The sequence below is a fragment of the Lissotriton helveticus genome, chromosome 5_1, assembly GCF_964261635.1.
Source record: "Lissotriton helveticus chromosome 5_1, aLisHel1.1, whole genome shotgun sequence".
Taxonomy (NCBI): Eukaryota; Metazoa; Chordata; class Amphibia; order Caudata; family Salamandridae; genus Lissotriton; species Lissotriton helveticus.
The window spans coordinates 1,650,883,478-1,650,903,058 of record NC_136065.1 but is presented as its reverse complement, the minus strand read 5'-3'; the positions used below and the strand labels follow the sequence as shown (position 1 = coordinate 1,650,903,058).

At 47.3% G+C, this 19,581-nt stretch overlaps 12 non-coding genes across 12 annotated transcripts; all 12 read right to left on the bottom strand.

Annotated features, from left to right (window-relative positions):
- Positions 1-6,577: 6,577 nt before the first annotated feature.
- Positions 6,578-6,650, bottom strand: TRNAR-UCG (transfer RNA arginine (anticodon UCG)). The gene has a single exon. It is a non-coding gene; the product is annotated as a tRNA-Arg (tRNA).
- A 644-nt stretch (positions 6,651-7,294) lies between these two features.
- TRNAR-CCU (transfer RNA arginine (anticodon CCU)) lies at positions 7,295-7,367 on the bottom strand. The gene has a single exon. It is a non-coding gene; the product is annotated as a tRNA-Arg (tRNA).
- An 802-nt stretch (positions 7,368-8,169) lies between these two features.
- TRNAR-UCG (transfer RNA arginine (anticodon UCG)) lies at positions 8,170-8,242 on the bottom strand. Its single transcript has one exon. It is a non-coding gene; the product is annotated as a tRNA-Arg (tRNA).
- A 646-nt stretch (positions 8,243-8,888) lies between these two features.
- Positions 8,889-8,961, bottom strand: TRNAR-CCU (transfer RNA arginine (anticodon CCU)). The gene has a single exon. It is a non-coding gene; the product is annotated as a tRNA-Arg (tRNA).
- A 2,376-nt stretch (positions 8,962-11,337) lies between these two features.
- TRNAR-UCG (transfer RNA arginine (anticodon UCG)) lies at positions 11,338-11,410 on the bottom strand. Its single transcript has one exon. It is a non-coding gene; the product is annotated as a tRNA-Arg (tRNA).
- A 646-nt stretch (positions 11,411-12,056) lies between these two features.
- Positions 12,057-12,129, bottom strand: TRNAR-CCU (transfer RNA arginine (anticodon CCU)). Its single transcript has one exon. It is a non-coding gene; the product is annotated as a tRNA-Arg (tRNA).
- A 1,498-nt stretch (positions 12,130-13,627) lies between these two features.
- On the bottom strand, positions 13,628-13,700 carry TRNAR-CCU (transfer RNA arginine (anticodon CCU)). Its single transcript has one exon. It is a non-coding gene; the product is annotated as a tRNA-Arg (tRNA).
- An 800-nt stretch (positions 13,701-14,500) lies between these two features.
- On the bottom strand, positions 14,501-14,573 carry TRNAR-UCG (transfer RNA arginine (anticodon UCG)). The gene has a single exon. It is a non-coding gene; the product is annotated as a tRNA-Arg (tRNA).
- Positions 14,574-15,216: 643 nt separating this feature from the next.
- On the bottom strand, positions 15,217-15,289 carry TRNAR-CCU (transfer RNA arginine (anticodon CCU)). Its single transcript has one exon. It is a non-coding gene; the product is annotated as a tRNA-Arg (tRNA).
- An 802-nt stretch (positions 15,290-16,091) lies between these two features.
- On the bottom strand, positions 16,092-16,164 carry TRNAR-UCG (transfer RNA arginine (anticodon UCG)). Its single transcript has one exon. It is a non-coding gene; the product is annotated as a tRNA-Arg (tRNA).
- A 644-nt stretch (positions 16,165-16,808) lies between these two features.
- TRNAR-CCU (transfer RNA arginine (anticodon CCU)) lies at positions 16,809-16,881 on the bottom strand. Its single transcript has one exon. It is a non-coding gene; the product is annotated as a tRNA-Arg (tRNA).
- Positions 16,882-19,264: 2,383 nt separating this feature from the next.
- TRNAR-UCG (transfer RNA arginine (anticodon UCG)) lies at positions 19,265-19,337 on the bottom strand. Its single transcript has one exon. It is a non-coding gene; the product is annotated as a tRNA-Arg (tRNA).
- Between the last annotated feature and the right edge of the window lie 244 nt (positions 19,338-19,581).

Sequence of the window (19,581 nt, the reverse complement as noted above, 5' to 3'; positions counted from 1 at the left end):
GAGGCCCGGGGCCCCAGCCGGGCCACAGCCATGGAGGCTGCCAGGGGCCGGCGGGCCCTCCGACCCGGGGCCCGCTTACACCTTGACAAGCAGGGGAGGCCTGCAAGGGACCGAAGGACCCCTGTCCTGGGCCCTGGGTGGAGCGGCAGCCCGGGGGACCGGGCCCAGGGCCGGAGCGCCCGACCCGGGGCCCCGACCGGGCCCCTGGACCCAGCCGGGGCTCCCAGGCCCGGAGGCACAGGGGAAGGTCTGTCCGGGAAACATGGAGCCCGTCCTGGGCATTGAACCATGCCGTTGGCCTGGAGAAGGGAGCCCCCGGACACCCGGGGGAGGACTGCCCGGTACCCGTGGAGCCCTTCCCGGGTACTTTGCAACGCCGTTGGCCTCCTGGAGATGGGTGCCCCGAACGCCCGGGGGGCGGGCTGCCCGGGACCTGTGGAGCCCGTCCTGGGCACTCTGACAAGCTGTTGGCCCGGGGAAGGGAGCCACAGACGACCGGGACCCGTGGAGCCCGTCCTTGGCCCTCTGACAAGCCGTTGGCCCGGGGAAGGGAGCCCCAGACGACCGGGACCTGTGGAGCCCATCCTGGGCACTCCTGTATGCCGTTGGCCCGGGGAAGGGAGCCCCGGACGTCCGGGACCCGTGGAGCCCGTCCTGGGCACTCTGAAATGCTTTGGCCCGGGGAAGGGAGCCCCGGACATCCGGGGGAGGACTGCCCGGGACCCGTGGAACTCGTCCTGGGCACTCTGACATGCCGCTGGCCCGGGGAAGGGTGCCCCGGACGCCCGGGGCCCGTGGAGCCTGTCCTGGGCACTCTGACAAGCCGTTGGCCCGGGGAAGGGAGCCCTGGACGCCCGGGACCCATGGAGCCCGTCCTGGGCACTCTGAAATGCTTTGGCCCGGGGAAGGGAGCCCCGGTCCCCCGGGGGAGGACTGCCCGGGACCCGTGGAACTGGTCCTGGGCACTCTGACATGCCGCTGGCCCGGGGAAGGGTGCCCCGGATGACCGGGGCCCGTGGAGCCCGTCCTGGGCACTCTGACATGCCGCTGGCCCGGGGAAGGGAGCCCCGGACGCCCGGGGCCCGTGGAGCCCGTCCTGGGCACTCTGACAAGCCGTTGGCCCGGGGAAAGGGAGCCCCGGACGCCCGGGACCCGTGGAGCCCGTCCTGGGCACTCTGACATGCCGTCAGCCCGGATGGAGCCCCGGACGCCCGGGGGACGAATGCCCGGGACGCATGGAGCCCGTCCCGGGCACTCTGCCATGCCGTCAGCCCGGATGGAGCCCCGGGCGCCCGGGGGACGAAGGCCCGGGACGCACGGAGCCCGTCCCGGGCACTCTGCCATGCCGTCGGCCTGGAGCGCCCGACACCCAGGGGAGGACCACCGTGGAAACCATGGAGCCCGACCCGGGCACTCTGCCATGCCATCAGCCTGGATGGAGCCCCGGACGCCCGGGGGGACGAAGGCCCGGGACGCATGGAGCCTGTCCCGGGCACTCTGCCATGCCGTCGGCCTGGATGGAGCACCGGACGCCCGGGGGATGACTGCCCAAGAGCCATGGAGCCCGTCCTGGGCAATTTGACATGCAGTTGGCCTGGAGGAAGGAAGCCCCGGGTGGCCTAGGGAGGTGTTGCCCAGGCATATCCCATCTGGTCCCCATGGCAGAGAACCACCAACCCTGGAGGGGTGTCCGGGCATACCCTGCCCCATAGTAATCCGGAGGCAAATTACCCCCCTTTCTTGCAATCTGTGTACGCGAGGTGACAGAGGGGACCCAAGGCGTGAAAGAACCCGACCTCATGGAGCCCTCGCTGGGATCCGGGAGGCGAATGGCACCTCATTAAGACTTTCATGGAAGTTCGGCCATCTGGTCCCCCCCCATAGGAAAGCGTTGCGGGTGACCAGATGCCCGAGGGGATCCGGGCGACCAGATGGCCGAGGGAATCTGGGCGATCAGATGGCCGGGCATGGAGGTGAAGCCGCCTGGACTCTTCCCCACCCCGTCCCCGTCCCGGGACGAATGCCCGGGACGCATTGAGCCCGTCCTGGCCACTTGACGTCCCGTCCTGGGCATTGAACCATGCCGTTGGCCTGGAGAAGGGAGCCCCCGGACGCCCGGGGGAGGACTGCCCGGTACCCGTGGAGCCCTTCCCGGGTACTTTGCAACGCCGTTGGCCTCCTGGAGATGGGTGCCCCAGATGCCCGGGGGCGGGCTGCCCGGGACCCATGGAGCCCGTCCTGGGCACTTTTACATGCCGTCGGCCTGGAGGTGGGTGCCCTGGACGCCCGGGGGAGGCCTGCCCGGGACCCGTGGAGCCCTTCCCGGGTACTTTGCCAATGCCGTTGGCCTCATGGAGATGGTTGCCCCGGACGCCCGGGGGAGGCCTGCGCGGGACCCATGGAGCCCGTCCTGGGCATTGAGCCATGCCGTTGGCCTGGAGATGGGAGCCCCGGACGCCCGGGGGAGGACTGCCCGGTACCCGTGGATCCCGTCCTGGGCTCTTTGACATGCCGTCGGCCTGGAGGTGGGAGCCCCGGACGCCCGGGAGCGGGCTGCCGAGGACCCATGGAGCCCGTCCTGGACACTTTGACATGCCGTCGGCCTGGAGGAGGGTGCCCGGGACGCCCGTGGGAAGCCTGGTCGGGACCCATGGAGCCCTTCCCGGGTACTTTGCCAATGCCGTTGGCCTCATGGAGATGGGTGCCCCGGACGCCCGGGGGAGGACTGCCCGGTACCCGTGGAGCCCTTTCCGGGTACTTTGCAACGCCGTTGGCCTCCTGGAGATGTGTGCCCCGAACGCCCGGCGGAAGGGCTGCCCGGGGCCCGTGGAGCCCGCCCTGGGCACTTTGACATGCCGTCGTCCTGGAGGTGGGAGCCCCGGACGCCCGGGGGAGGGCTGCCCGGGACCCATGGAGCCCTTCCCGGTTACTCTGCCATCCCGTTGGCCTCCTGGAGATGGGTGCCCCGGACGCCCGGGGGAGGTCTGTCCGGGGCCCATGGAGCCCGTCCTGGGCAGTGTGACATGCCGTCGGCCTGGAGGTGGGAGCCCTGGACGCCCGGGGGAAGGCTGCCCGGGACCCGTGGAGCCCTTCCCGGGTACTTTGCCATCCCGTTGGCCTCCTGGAGATGGGTGCCCCGGACGCCCAGGGGAGGTCTGTCCGGGACACGTGGAGCCCGTCCTGGGCATTGAGCCATGCCGTTGGCCCGGAGAATGGAGCCCCCAGACGCCCGGGGGAGGTGTTGCCCAGGCATATCTCATCTGGTCCCCCGGGCAGAGAACCACCAGCCCTGGAGAAGTGTCCGGGCGTACCCTGCCCCTAGTAATCCGGAGGGAAATTACCCCCCTTTCTTGCAATCCGTGCACGCGAGGTGACAGAGGGGACCCAAGGCGTAAAAGAACCCGACCTCATGGAGCCCTAGCTGGGATCCGGGAGCCGAATGGCACCTCATCGGGACTTCCAGGGAAGCCTGGCCATCTGGTCGCCCCATTGGAAAGCATCGCGGGCGACCAGAGGGCCGGGATCGAAAGGACTCCCAGCTCCCCATCCATCCCAAGCCTTCGCGGTAGGGTTCCTGACTGCCTGCCCACGCAAGGCAGGGCTCTTGGACCCCGGCTGGGCCTCAGGCGCAGGTTGGCCCACCGGAGCTCTAGGGCCCGGACGACCTGGGGGAGGAATGCCCGGGACCCGTGGAGCCCGTCCTGGGTACTTTGACATGCCGTCGGCCTGGAGGTGGGTGTCCCGGACGCCCGGGGGAAGCTGCCCGAGACCCATGGAGCCCGTCCTGGGTACTTTGACATTCCGTCGGCCTGGAGGATGGAGCCCCGGACGCCCGGGGGGAGGTCTGCCCGGGACCCATGGAGCCCGTCCTGGGTACTTTGCCAATGCCGTTGGCCTCATGGAGATGGGTGCCCCGGACGCCCGAGGGAGGTCTGCCCGGGACCCATGGAGCCCGTCCTGGGTACTTTGCCAATGCCGTTGGCCTCCTGGAGATGGGTGTCCCGGACGCCCGGGGGAGGACTGTCCCGGACTCATGGAGCCCGTCCTGGGCACTTTGACATGCCGTCGGCCTGGCGGTGGGAGCCCCGGACGCCCGGGGGAGGGCTGCCCGAGACCCATGGAGCCCGACCCGGGCACTCTGTCTTGCCGTCAGCCTGGATGGAGCCCCGGACGCCCGGGGGACAAATGCCCGGGACGCATGGAGCCCGTCCTGGGCACTTTTCCGTGCCTTCGGCCTGGAGCCCCCCAGACACCCAGGGGAGGACCACCGTGAAAACCATGGAGCCCGACCTGGGCACTCTGCCATACTGTCAGCCTAGATGGAGCCCCGGACGCCCAGGGGACGAATGCCCTGGACGCATGGAGCCCGTCCTGGGCACTTTTCCATGCATTTGGCCTGGAGCCCCCAGGCACCCAGGGGAGGACCACCGTGAAAACCATGGAGCCCGACCTGGACACTGTTCCATACCGTCAGCCTGGATGGAGCCCCGGACGCCCGGGGGACGACTGCCCAGGAGCCATGGAGCCCGTCCTGGGCAATTTGACATGCAGTTGGCCTGGAGGAAGGAAGCCCAGGGTGGCCTAGGGAGGTGTTGCCCAGGCTTAGCCCATCTGGTCCCCATGGCAGAGAACCACCAGCCTCGGAGGGGTGTCCGGGCGTTCCCTTCTCCCTAGTAATCCGGAGGAAAATTACCCCCTTTTCTTGTAATCTGTGCACGCGAGGTGACAGAGGGGACCCAAGGCGCGAATGTACCCGACCTCCTGGAGCCCTCGCTGGGATCCGGGCGGCGAATGGCACCTCATCGGGACTTCCAGGGAAGTTCGGCCATCTGGTCGCCCCATAGGAAAGCGTTGCGGGCGACCAGATGCCCAAGGGGATCCGGGCGACCAGATGGCCGAGGGAATCTGGGCGATCAGATGGCTGGACACGGAAGTGAAGCCGCCTGGACTCTCCCGACCCTGTCCCCGTCCATGTCCCGGGACGAATGCCCGGGACGCATGGAGCCCGTCCTGGGCACTTTTCCATGCCATTGGCCTGGAGCGCCCCGACACCCAGGGGAGGACCACCCTGAAAACCATGGAGCCCGACTCGGGCACTCTCCCATGCCGTCAGCCTGGATGGAGCCCCGGACGCCCGGGGGACGAATGCCCGGGACGCATGGAGGCCGTCCTGGGCACTTTTCCATGCCATTGGCCTGGAGCGCCCCGACACCCAGGGGAGGACCACCCTGAAAACCATGGAGCCCGACCCGGGCACTCTGCCATGCTGTCAGCCTGGATGGAGCCCCGGACGCCCGGGGGACGAAGGTCCGGGATGCATGGAGCCCGTCCCGGGCACTCTGCCATGCCGTCGGCCTGGATGGAGCCCCGGACGCCCGGGGGACGACTGCCCAAGAGCCATGGAGCCCATCCCGGGCACTCTGCCATGCCGTCCCGACAAATTCGTACGGACTCCTAACCTTCCGACACGGATCGGAATCGAGCCCTTTCTGACCCAGCAGATTTCAGGTTGATTTGCTATATACTTTACGTACGATTTTATGGGGGCCGATTCCGATCCGGTACGTAAAAGCACATCCGACCGACATGTCGGACAACCACGTACACCCAGGGGATAGGACTGCCCGGGTCACATGGACCCCGTCCTGGGCACTCTGATCTGCCGCCGGCGCCGGGGATCGAACCGTGATCACCAGATGGGGATATCCCAAAAATCTGGCATGGATACGGCCCGCCAGGACAGGTTTGGGCACCCCTGCATTAGGCCACTGAGGCACAGATAAATACCAGCAATCTAGAGGCATTATTTAAATGTATTCAATCGTCCAACACTGGTGTCTGCACACAGGACATTTCTCAGTTCTCTCCATAAGTAAACTTCCCATTTTCATCCTCTTCCATCCCCGGCTCTAACACTCTGTTCTGTGCTATAATGGAGACTCTGTATTTCTAGCTAGTGGAGAGAAATTGGAGGAGAACCATTTTCGAATCAACACTTCTTCTTCCATGGATGCTTTTCTCAATAAACTGGGCTTTGACAGTGGTATCAAGCCGTCCTTGTCTTCAGCAGGACACAGAAACAGGCACCAAGTCTACTAACCAAGTTCAACCACACTCTGCAACTTAATAGACCAGTGCTTTACAAATAAGCCATCTGTGTCATCAGCAAAGGCAGCCAATGTGCCAATCCTTTATAATTCTTCTGTAGTACTTTTCTTTCTCGTAGGCAAAATGAGCATTTTAACTGCACAAATCATACAGATTTTACACTTGAAGCACTACATGAACACATACTTACACACCTTGCAGTTCATCTACACACACTTAAGCTAAAATCCATTCTCTCAAGTCAGAATTCTGCAAACCTAGCACATATTCAGTGCATGTACATAGAAGCACTTTTTAATGCCACTTAAATGCACTATATTTTAGACTGAAGATGCAATCTAAATGACTGTGCAGTATGTACTCCACTTTATTATTAATTAGGAATGAGAACATGATGGCTATAAGACCATTGGAAGAGCTTGCTTCCATTCTGAATGGAAACCTGAATTGTGTGGCCATTGTCAAAAAGCGACCACGAAGGGACTCGAACCCTCAATCTTCTGATCCGAAGTCAGACGCCTTATCCATTAGGCCATGCGGTCATGTGTCCTGCTGTGTTTATTTTTATACTGTAGGTGGTATGCAAGGATGGAAAATATATTATTTATAGTTATTTAGGTTTACATCCCATTGTGTTTTTTCAGCTCCTTTCAATTAAAGCACTTTTTTGGAATCTATATGATGAGAATGTCACCAGTACGATAATCTTTTGTTTTCTTTTTTGCATTTAAACCTCTTTCTTCATGAGATTAAAGCTCAGTAAATGCTTTACATAGCTCTGGATGTTTCCAGAAGTGGAGAGAAACTGTTTTGAAAGTAGTACAAACTGCTCCTTCCTGGATATTCCAATTTACACACACTCAAAGGTTGTATACGTTTCATGAATCCTGACTTACCCTATTTAAGTAGCTGAAAGCCTTTCACCACCTCTAGAAACAACAGTTACACCAATCCAATTCAAATGATTTTTTCCAAAGGAATATCTTCTGCCGGGTCAAAAATGCATCTGACAAAGATAGGTGTTTCAAAAATCGACTTTGTAGTTTCAGAACATCAACATGACTCTGAAGAGTACAGAAGTAAAATGGTACCATTTCAAAGTTCCTAATACCTTATAAGCTTCTGAGAGGAAGCATGTAATAAATATATTTATTTTTCTGGAAAAGTAAGAGTGGTCATAGGTTTGCACCTCAGATGGGACTCGAACCGACAATCCCTGGCTTAGGAGGCCAGTGCCTTATCCATTAGGCCACTGAGGCACAGATAGATGACAGCAATCTAGAGGCATTATGTAAATGTATTCAATCGTCCAACACTGGTGTCTGCACACAGGACATTTCTCAGTTCTCTCCATAAGTAAACTTCCCATTTTCATCCTCTTCCATCCCCGACTTTAACACTCTGTTCTGTGCTATAATGGAGACTCTGTATTTCTAGCAAGTGGAGAGAAATTGGAGGAGAACCATTTTCGAATCAACACTTCTTCTTCCATGGATGCTTTTCTCAAAAAACTGGGCTTTGACAGTGATATCAAGCCGTCCTTGTCTTCAGCAGGACACAGAAACAGGCACCAAGTCTGCTAACCAAGTTCAACCACACTCTGCAACTTAATAGACCAGTGCTTTACAAATAAGCCATCTGTGTCATCAGCAAAGGAAGCCAATGTGCCAATCCTTTATAATTCTTCTGTAGTACTTTTCTTTCTCGTAGGCAAATTGAGCACTTTAACTGCACAAATCATACAGATTTTACACTTGAAGCACTACATGAACACATACTTACACACCTTGCAGTTCATCTACACACACTTAAGCTAAAACCCATTCTGTCAAGTCAGAATTCTGCAAACCTAGTACATATTCAGTGCATGTACATAGAAGCACTCTTTAATGCCACTTAAATGCACTAGATTTTAGACTGAAGATGCAATCTAAATGACTGTGCAGTATGTACTCCACTTTATTATTAATTAGGAATGAGAACATGATGGCTATAAGAGTATTGGAAGAGCCTGCTTCCATTCTGAATGAAAACCTGAATTGTGTGACCATTGTCAAAAACTGACCACGAAGGGACTCGAACCCTCAATGTTCTGATCCGAAGTCAGACGCCTTATCCATTAGGCCACGCGGTCATGTGTCCTGCTGTGTTTATTTTTATACTGTAGGTGCTATGCAATGATGGAAAAGATAATATTTATAGTTATTTAGCTTTACATCCCATTGTGTTTTCTTTCAGCTCCTTTCAATTAAAACACTTTTTTGGAATCTATATAATGAGAATGTCACCAGTACGATAAGCTATTGTTTTCTTTTTTGCATTTAAACCTCTTTCCTCATGAGATTAAAGCTCAGTGTATGCTTTATATAGCTCGGGATGTTTCCAGAAGTGGAGAGAAACTGTTTTGAAAGTAGTACAAACTGCTCCTTCCTGGATATTCCAATTTACACACACTCAAAGGTTGTTTACATTTCATGAATCCTGACTTTCCCTATTTAAGTAGCTGAAAGCCTTTCACCACCTCTAGAAACAACAGTTACACCAATCCAATTCAAATGATTTTTTCCAAAGGAATATCTTCTGCCGGGTCAAAAATGTATCTGACAAAGATAGGTGTTTCAAAAATCGACTTTGTAGTTTCAGAACATCAACATGACACTGAAGAGTACAGAAGTAAAATGGTACCATTTCAAAGTTCCTAATACCTTATAAGCTTCTGAGAGGAAGCATGTAATACATATATTTATTTTTCTGGAAAAGTAAGAGTGGACATTGGTTTGCACCTCAGAAGGGACTCGAACCCACAATTACTGGCTTAGGAGGCCAGTGCCTTATCCATTAGGCCACTGAGGCACAGATAAATACCAGCCATCTAGAGGCATTATTTAAATGTATTCAATCGTCCAACACTGGTGTCTGCATACAGGACATTTCTCAGTTCTCTCCATAAGTAAACTTCCAATTTTCATCCTCTTCTATCCCCGACTTTAACACTCTGTTCTGTGCTATAATGGAGACTCTGTATTTCTAGCAAGTGGAGAGATATTGGAGGAGAACCATTTTCGAATCAACACTTCTTCTTCCATGGATGCTTTTCTCAATAAACTGGGTTTTGACAGTGGTATCAAGCCGTCCTTGTCTTCAGCAGGACACAGAAACAGGCACCAAGTCTACTAACCAAGTTCAACCACACTCTGCAACTTAATAGACCAGTGCTTTACAAATAAGCCATCTGTGTCATCAGCAAAGGCAGCCAATGTGCCAATCCTTTATAATTCTTCTGTAGTACTTTTCTTACTCATAGGCAAAATGAGCACTTTAACTGCACAAATCATACAGATTTTACACTTGAAGCACTACATGAACACATACTTACACACCTTGCAGTTCCTGATCTACACACACTTAAGCTAAAACCCATTCTGTCAAGTCAGAATTCTGCAAACCTAGTACATATTCAGTGCATGTACATGGAAGCACTTTTTAATGCCACTTAAATGCACTAGATTTTAGACTGAAGATGCAATCTAAATGACTGTGCAGTATGTACTCCACTTTATTATTAATTAGGAATGAGAACATGATGGCTATAAGACTATTGGAAGAGCTTGCTTCCATTCTGAATGGAAACCTGAATTGTGTGGCCATTGTCAAAAAGCGACTCGAACCCTCAATCTTCTGACCCGAAGTCAGACGCCTTATCCATTAGGCCATGTGTCCTGCTGTGTTTATTTTTATACTGTAGGTTGTATGCAAGGATGGAAAATATATTATTTATAGTTATTTAGGTTTACATCCCATTGTGTTTTTCAGCTCCTTTCAATTAAAGCACTTTTTTGGAATCTATATAATGAGAATGTCACCAGTACGATAATCGTTTGTTTTCTTTTTTGCATTTAAACCTCTTTCTTCATGAGATTAAAGCTCAGTAAATGCTTTACATAGCTCTGGATGTTTCCAGAAGTGGAGAGAAACTGTTTTGAAAGTTGTACAAACTGCTCCTTCCTGGATATTCCAATTTACACACACTCAAAGGTTGTATACATTTCATGAATCCTGACTTGCCCTATTCAAGTAGCTGAAAGCCTTTCACCACCTCTAGAAACAACAGTTACACCAATCCAATTCAAATCATTTTTTCCAAAGGAATATCTTCTGCCGGGTCAAAAATGCATCTGACAAAGATAGGTGTTTAAAAATCTACTTTGTAGTTTCAGAACATCAACATGACTCTGAAGAGTACAGAAGTAAAATGGTACCATTTCAAAGTTCCTAATACCTCATAAGCTTCTGAGAGGAAGCATGTAATAAATATATTTATTTTTCTGGAAAAGGAAGAGTGGACATTGGTTTGCACCTCAGATGGGACTCGAACGCACAATCCCTGGCTTAGGACGCCAGTGCCTTATCCATTAGGCCAATGAGGCACAGATAAATGCCAGTAAGCTAGAGGCATTATTTAAATGTATTCAATCGTCCAACACTGGTGTGTGCACACAGGACATTTCTCAGTTCTCTCCATAAGTAAACTCCCAATTTTCATCCTCTTCCATCCCCGACTTTAACACTCTGTTCTGTGCTATAATGGAGACTCTGTATTTCTAGCAAGTGGAGAGATATTGGAGGAGAACCATTTTCGAATCAACACTTCTTCTTCCATGGATGCTTTTCTCAATAAACTGGGCTTTGACAGTGGTATCAAGCCGTCCTTGTCTTCAGCAGGACACAGAAACAGGCACCAAGTCTACTAACCAAGTTCAACCACACTCTGCAACTTAATAGACCAGTACTTTACAAATAAGCCATCTGTGTCATCAGCAAAGGCAGCCAATGTGCCAATCCTTTATAATTCTTCTGTAGTACTTTTCTTTCTCGTAGGCAAAATGAGCCCTTTAACTGCACAAATCATACAGATTTTACACTTGAAGCACTACATGAACACATACTTACACACCTTGCAGTTCATCTACACACACTTAAGCTAAAACCCATTCTTTCAAGTCAGAATTCTGCAAACCTAGTACATATTCAGTGCATGTACATAGAAGCACTTTTTAATGCCACTTAAATGCACTAGATTTTAGACTGAAGATGCAATCTAAATGACTGTGCAGTATGTACTCCACTTTATTATTAATTAGGAATGAGAACATGGTGGCTATAAGACTATTGGAAGAGCTTGCTTCCATTCTGAATGGAAACCTGAATTGTGTGGCCATTGTCAAAAACCGACCACGAAGGGACTCGAACCCTCAATCTTCTGATCCGAAGTCAGACGCCTTATCCATTAGGCCACGCAGTCATGTGTCCTTCTGTGTTTATTTTTATACTGTAGGTGCTATGCAAGGATGGAAAAGATAATATTTATAGTTATTTAGGTTTACATCCCATTGTGTTTTCTTTCAGCTCCTTTCAATTAAAACACTTTTTTGGAATCTATATAAGGAGAATGTCACCAGTACGATAAGCTATTGTTTTCTTTTTTGCATTTAAACCTCTTTCTTCATGAGATTAAAGATCAGTGTATGCTTTATATAGCTCGGGATGTTTCCAGAAGTGGAGAGAAACTGTTTTGAAAGTAGTACAAACTGCTCCTTCCTGGATATTCCAATTTACACACACTCAAAGGTTGTATACGTTTCATGAATCCTGACTTACCCTATTTAAGTAGCTGAAAGCCTTTCACCACCTCTAGAAACAACAGTTACACCAATCCAATTCAAATGATTTTTTCCAAAGGAATATCTTCAGCCGGGTCAAAAATGCATCTGACAAAGATAGGTGTTTCAAAAATCGACTTTGTAGTTTCAGAACATCAACATGACTCTGAAGAGTACAGAAGTAAAATGGTACCATTTCAAAGTTCCTAATACCTTATAAGCTTCTGAGAGGAAGCATGTAATAAATATATTTATTTTTCTGGAAAAGTAAGAGTGGACATAGGTTTGCACCTCAGATGGGACTCGAACCCACAATCCCTGACTTAGGAGGCCAGTGCCTTATCCATTAGGCCACTGAGGCACAGATAGATGACAGCAATCTAGAGGCATTATGTAAATGTATTCAATCGTCCAACACTGGTGTCTGCACACAGGACATTTCTCAGTTCTCTCCATAAGTAAACTTCCCATTTTCATCCTCTTCCATCCCCGACTTTAACACTCTGTTCTGTGCTGTAATGGAGACTCTGTATTTCTAGCAAGTGGAGAGAAATTGGAGGAGAACCATTTTCGAATCAACACTTCTTCTTCCATGGATGCTTTTCTCAATAAACTGGGCTTTGACAGTGGTATCAAGCCGTCCTTGTCTTCAGCAGGACACAGAAACAGGCACCAAGTCTACTAACCAAGTTCAACCACACTCTGCAACTTAATAGACCAGTGCTTTACAAATAAGCCATCTGTGTCATCAGCAAAGGCAGCCAATGTGCCAATCCTTTATAATTCTTCTGTAGTACTTTTCTTTCTCGAAGGCAAAATGAGCATTTTAACGGCACAAATCATACAGATTTTACACTTGAAGCACTACATGAACACATACTTACACACCTTGCAGTTCATCTACACACACTTAAGCTAAAATCCATTCTCTCAAGTCAGAATTGTGCAAACCTAGTGCATATTCAGTGCATGTACATAGAAGCACTTTTTAATGCCACTTAAATGCACTAGATTTTAGACTGAAGATGCAATCGAAATGACTGTGCAGTACGTACTCCACTTTATTATTAATTAGGAATGAGAACATGATGGCTATAAGAGTATTGGAAGAGCTTGCTTCCATTCTGAATGGAAACCTGAATTGTGTGGCCATTGTCAAAAAGCGACTCGAACCCTCAATCTTCTGACCCGAAGTCAGACGCCTTATCCATTAGGCCATGTGTCCTGCTGTGTTTATTTTTATACTGTAGGTTGTATGCAAGGATGGAAAATATATTATTTATAGTTATTTAGGTTTACATCCCATTGTGTTTTTCAGCTCCTTTCAATTAAAGCACTTTTTTGGAATCTATATAATGAGAATGTCACCAGTACGATAATCGTTTGTTTTCTTTTTTGCATTTAAACCTCTTTCTTCATGAGATTAAAGCTCAGTAAATGCTTTATATAGCTCTGGATGTTTCCAGAAGTGGAGAGAAACTGTTTTGAAAGTTGTACAAACTGCTCCTTCCTGGATATTCCAATTTACACACACTCAAAGGTTGTATACATTTCATGAATCCTGACTTGCCCTATTCAAGTAGCTGAAAGCCTTTCACCACCTCTAGAAACAACAGTTACACCAATCCAATTCAAATAATTTTTTCCAAAGGAATATCTTCTGCCTGGTCAAAAATGCATCTGACAAAGATAGGTGTTTAAAAATCTACTTTGTAGTTTCAGAACATCAACATGACTCTGAAGAGTACAGAAGTAAAATGGCACCATTTCAAAGTTCCTAATACCTCATAAGCTTCTGAGAGGAAGCATGTAATAAATATATTTATTTTTCTGGAAAAGGAAGAGTGGACATTGGTTTGCACCTCAGATGGGACTCGAACGCACAATCCCTGGCTTAGGAGGCCAGTGCCTTATCCATTAGGCCACTGAGGCACAGATAAATGCCAGTAATCTAGAGGCATTATTTAAATGTATTCAATCGTCCAACACTGGTGTCTGCACACAGGACATTTCTCAGTTCTCTCCATAAGTAAACGTCCAGTTTTCATCCTCTTCCTTCCCCGACTTTAACACTCTGTTCTGTGCTATAATGGAGACTGTCTTTCTAGCAAGTGGAGAGATATTGGAGGAGAACCATTTTCGAATCAACACTTCTTCTTCCATGGATGCTTTTCTCAATAAACTGGGCTTTGACAGTGGTATCAAGCCGTCCTTGTCTTCAGCAGGACACAGAAACAGGCACCAAGTCTACTAACCAAGTTCAACCACACTCTGCAACTTAATAGACCAGTGCTTTACAAATAAGCCATCTGTGTCATCAGCAAAGGCAGCCAATGTGCCAATCCTTTATAATTCTTCTGTAGTACTTTTCTTTCTCGTAGGCAAAATGAGCACTTTAACTGCACAAATCATACAGATTTTACACTTGAAGCACTACATGAACACATACTTACACACCTTGCAGTTCATCTACACACACTTAAGCTAAAACCGATTCTGTCAATTCAGAATTCTGCAAACCTAGTACATATTCAGTGCATGTACATAGAAGCACTTTTTAATGCCACTTAAATGCACTAGATTTTAGACTTAAGATGCAATCTAAATGACTGTGCAGTATGTACTCCACTTTAATATTAATTAGGAATGAGAACATGATGGCTATAAGAGTATTGGAAGAGCCTGCTTCCATTCTGAATGGAATCCTGAATTGTGTGGCCATTGTCAAAAACCGACCACGAAGGGACTCGAACCCTCAATCTACTGATCCGAAGTCAGACGCCTTATCCATTAGGCCACGCGGTCATGTGTTCTGCTGTCTTTATTTTTATACTGTAGGTGGTATGCAAGGATGGAAAATATATTATTTATAGTTATTTAGGTTTACATCCCATGGTGTTTTTTTCAGCTCCTTTCAATTGAAGCACTTTTTTGGAATCTATATAATGAGAATGTCACCAGTACGATAATCTTTTGTTTTCTTTTTGCATTTAAACCTCTTTCTTCATGAGATTAAAGCTCAGTAAATGCTTTACATAGCTCTGGATGTTTCCAGGAGTGGAGAGAAACTGTTTTCAAAGTTGTACAAACTGCTCCTTCCTGGATATTCCAATTTACACACACTCAAAGGTTGTATACATTTCATGAATCCTGACTTGCCCTATTCAAGTAGCTGAAAGCCTTTCACCACCTCTAGAAACAACAGTTACACCAATCCAATTCAAATCCTTTTTTCCAAAGGAATATCTTCTGCCGGGTCAAAAATGCATCTGACAAAGATAGGTGTTTAAAAATCTACTTTGTAGTTTCAGAACATTAACATGACTCTGAAGAGTACAGAAGTAAAATGGTACCATTTCAAAGTTCCTAATACCTCATAAGCTTCTGAGAGGAAGCATGTAATAAATATATTTATTTTTCTGGAAAAGGAAGAGCGGACATTGGTTTGCACCTCAGATGGGACTCGAACACACAATCCCTGGCTTAGGAGGCCAGTGCCTTATCCATTAGGCCACTGAGGCACAGATAAATGCCAGTAATCTAGAGGCATTATTTAAATGTATTCAATCGTCCAACACTGGTGTCTGCACACAGGACATTTCTCAGTTCTCTCCATAAGTAAACTTCCAATTTTCATCCTCTTCCATCCCCGACTTTAACACTCTGTTCTGTGCTATAATGGAGACTCTGTATTTCAAGCAAGTGGAGAGATATTGGAGGAGAACCATTTTCGAATCAACACTTCTTCTTCCATGGATGCTTTTCTCAAAAAACTGGGCTTTGACAGTGGTATCAAGCCGTCCTTGTCTTCAGCAGGACACAGAAACAGGCACCAAGTCTACTAACCAAGTTCAACCACACTCTGCAACTTAATAGACCAGTGCTTTACAAATAAGCCATCTGTGTCATCAGCAAAGGCAGCCAATGTGCCAATCCTTTATAATTCTTCTGTAGTACTTTTCTTTCTCGTAGGCAAAATGAGCACTTTAACTGCACAAATCATACAGATTTTACACTTGAAGCACTACATGAACACATACTTACACACCTTGCAGTTCATCTACACACACTTAAGCTAAAACCCATTCTGTCAAGTCAGAATTCTGCAAACCTAGTACATATTCAGTGCATGTATATAGAAGCACTTTTTAATGCCACTTAAATGCACTAGATTTTAGACTGAAGATGCAATCTAAATGACTGTGCAGTATGTACTCCACTTTATTATTAATTAGGAATGAGAACATGATGGCTATAAGAGTATTGGAAGAGCCTGCTTCCACTCTGAATGGAAACCTGAATTGTGTGACCATTGTCAAAAACCGACCACGAAGGGACTCGAACCCTCAATCTTCTGATCCGAAGTCAGACGCCTTATCCATTAGGCCACGCGGTCATGTGTCCTGTGTGTTTATTTTTATACTGCAGGTGGTATTCAAGGATGGAAAATATATTATTAATAGGTATTTAGGTTTACATCCCATTGTGTTTTTTTCAGCTCCTTTCAATTAAAGCACTTTTTTGGAATCTATATAATGAGAATGTCACCAGTACGATAATCTTTTGTTTTCTTTTTTGCATTTAAACCTCTTTCTTCATGAGATTAAAGCTCAGTAAATGCTTTACATAGCTCTGGATGTTTCCAGAAGTGGAGAGAAACTGTTTTGAAAGTTGTACAAACTGCTCCTTCCTGGATATTCCAATTTACACACACTCAAAGGATGTATAAATTTCATGAATCCTGACTTTCCCTATTTAAGTAGCTGAAAGCCTTTCACCACCTCTAGAAACAACAGTTACACCAATCCAATTCAAATGATTTTTTCCAAAGGAATATCTTCTGCCGGGTCAAAAATGCATCTGACAAAGATAGGTGTTTCAAAAATCGACTTTGTAGTTTCAGAACATCAGCATGACTATGAAGAGTACAGAAGTAAAATGGTACCATTTCAAAGTTCCTAATACCTTATAAGCTTCTGAAAGGAAGCATGTAATAAATATATTTATTTTTCTGGAAAATTAAGATTGGACATTGGTTTGCACCTCAGATGGGACTCGAACCCACAATCACTGGCTTAGGAGGCCAGTGCCTTATCCATTAGGCCACTGAGGCACAGATAAATGACAGTAATCTAGAGGCATTATTTAAATGTATTCAATCGTCCAACACTGGTGTCTGCACACAGGACATTTCTCAGTTCTCTCCATAAGTAAACTTCCCATTTTCATCCTCTTCCATCCCCAACTTTAACACTCTATTCTGTGCTATAATGGATACTCTGCATTTGTAGCAAGTGGAGAGAAATTGGAGGAGAACCGTTTTCGAATCAACACTTCTTCTTCCATGGATGCTTTTCTCATTAAACAGGGCTTTGACAGTGGTATCAAGCCGTCCTTGTCTTCAGCAGGACACAGAAACAGGCACCAAGTCTACTAACCAAGTTCAACCACACTCTGCAACTTAATAGACCAGTGCTTTACAAATTAGCCATCTGTGTCATCAGCAAAGGCAGCCAATGTACCAATCCTTTATAATTCTTCTGTAGTACTTTTCTTTCTCATAGGCAAAATTAGCACTTTAACTGCACAAATCATACAGATTTTACACTTGAAGCACTCCATGAATTCATACTTACACACCTTGCAGTTCATCCACACACTCTTGAGCTAAAAACCCATTCTGTGAAGTCAAAATTCTGCAAACCTAGTACATATTCAGTGCGTGTACATAGAAGCACTTTTTAATGCCACTTAAATGCACTAGATTTTAGACTGAAGATGCAATCTAAATGACTGTGCAGTATGTACTCCACTTTTTTATTAATTAGGAATGAGAACATTATGGCTATAAGAGTATTGGAAGAGCCTGCTTCCATTCTGAATGGAAACCTGAATTGTGTGACCATTGTCAAAAACCGACCACGAAGGGACTCGAACCCTCTAGCTTCTGATCCGAAGTCAGACGCCTTATCCATTAGTCCACGCGGTCATGTGTCCTGCTGCTTTTATTTTTATACTGTAGGTGGTATGCAAGGTTGGAAAATAAGTTATTTAGGTTTACAAACCATTGTGGGGTTTTTTCAGCTCCTTTCAATTAAATCACTTTTTTGGAATTTATATAATGAGAATGTCACCAGTACGATAAGCTATTGTTTTCTTTTTTGCATTTAAACCTCTTTCTTCATGAGATTAAAGCTCAGTGTATGCTTTATTTAGCTCTGGATGTTTCCAGAAGTGGAGAGAAACTGTTTTGAAAGTAGAACAAACTGCTCCTTCCTGGATATTTAAATTTACACACACTCAAAGGTTGTATACGTTTCATGAATCCTGACTTGCCCTATTTAAGTAGCTGAAAGCCTTTCACCACCTCTAGAAACAACAGTTACACCAATCCAATTCAAATAATTTTTTCCAAAGGATTATCTTCTGCCGGGTCAAAAATGCATCTGACAAAGACAGGTGTTTCAAAAATCGACTTTGTAGTTTCAGAACATCAACATGACTCTGAAGAGTACAGAAGTAAAATGGTACCATTTCAAAGTTCCTAATACCTCATAATCATCTGAGAGGAAGCATGTAATAAATATATTTATTTTTCTGGAAAAGTAAGAGTGGACATTGGTTTGCACCGCAGATGGGACTCAAACCCACAATCCCTGGTTTAGGAGGCCAGTGCCTTATCCATTAGGCCACTGAGGCACAGATAAATACCAGCAATCTAGAGGCATTATTTAAATGTATTCAATCGTCCAACACTGGTGTCTGCACACAGGACATTTCTCAGTTCTCTCCATAAGTAAACTTCCCATTTTCATCCTCTTCCATCCCCGACTTTAACATTCTGTTCTGTGCTATAATGGATACTCTGTATTTCTAGCAAGTGGAGAGAAATTGGAGGAGAACCATTTTCGAATCAACACTTCTTCTTCCATGGATGCTTTTCTTAATAAACTGGGCTTTGACAGTGGTATCAAGCCGTCCTTGTCTTCTGCAGGACACAGAAACAGGCACCAAGTCTACAACCAAGTTCAACCACACTCTGCAACTTAATAGACCAGTGCTTTACAAATTAGCCAACTGTGTCATCAGCAAAGGCAGCCAATGTGCCAATCCTTTATAATTCTTCTGTAGTACTTTTCTTTCTCATAGGCAAAATTAGCACTTTAACTGCACAAATCATACAGATTTTACACTTGAAGCACTCCATGAACACATACTTACACACCTTGCAGTTCATCTACACACACTTAAGCTAAAAACCCATTCTGTCAAAATTCTGCAAACCTAGTACATATTCAGTGCATGTACATAGAAGAACTTTTTAATGCCACTAAATTGCACTAGATTTTAGACGGAAGATGCAATCTAAATGACTGTGCAGTATGTACTCCACTTTATTATTAATTAGGAATGAGAACCTGATGGCTATAAGAGTATTGGAAGAGCCTGTTTCCAATCTGAATGGAAACCTGAATTGTGTGACCATTGTCAAAAACCAACCACAAAGGGACTCGAACCCTCAATCTTCTAATCCGAAGTCAGATGCCTTATCCATTAGGCCACGCGGTCATGTGTCCTGCTGCGTTTATTTTTATACTGCAGGTGGTATGCAAGGTTGGAAAATGTATTATTTATAGTTATTTAGGTTTACAAACCATTGTTGGGTTTTTTCAGCTCCTTTCAATTAAATCACTTTTTGGGAATTTATATAATGAGAATGTCACCAGTACGATAAGCTATTGTTTTCTTTTTTGCATTTAAACGTCTTTCTTCATGAGATTAAAGCTCAAAGTATGCTTTATAAAGCTCTGGA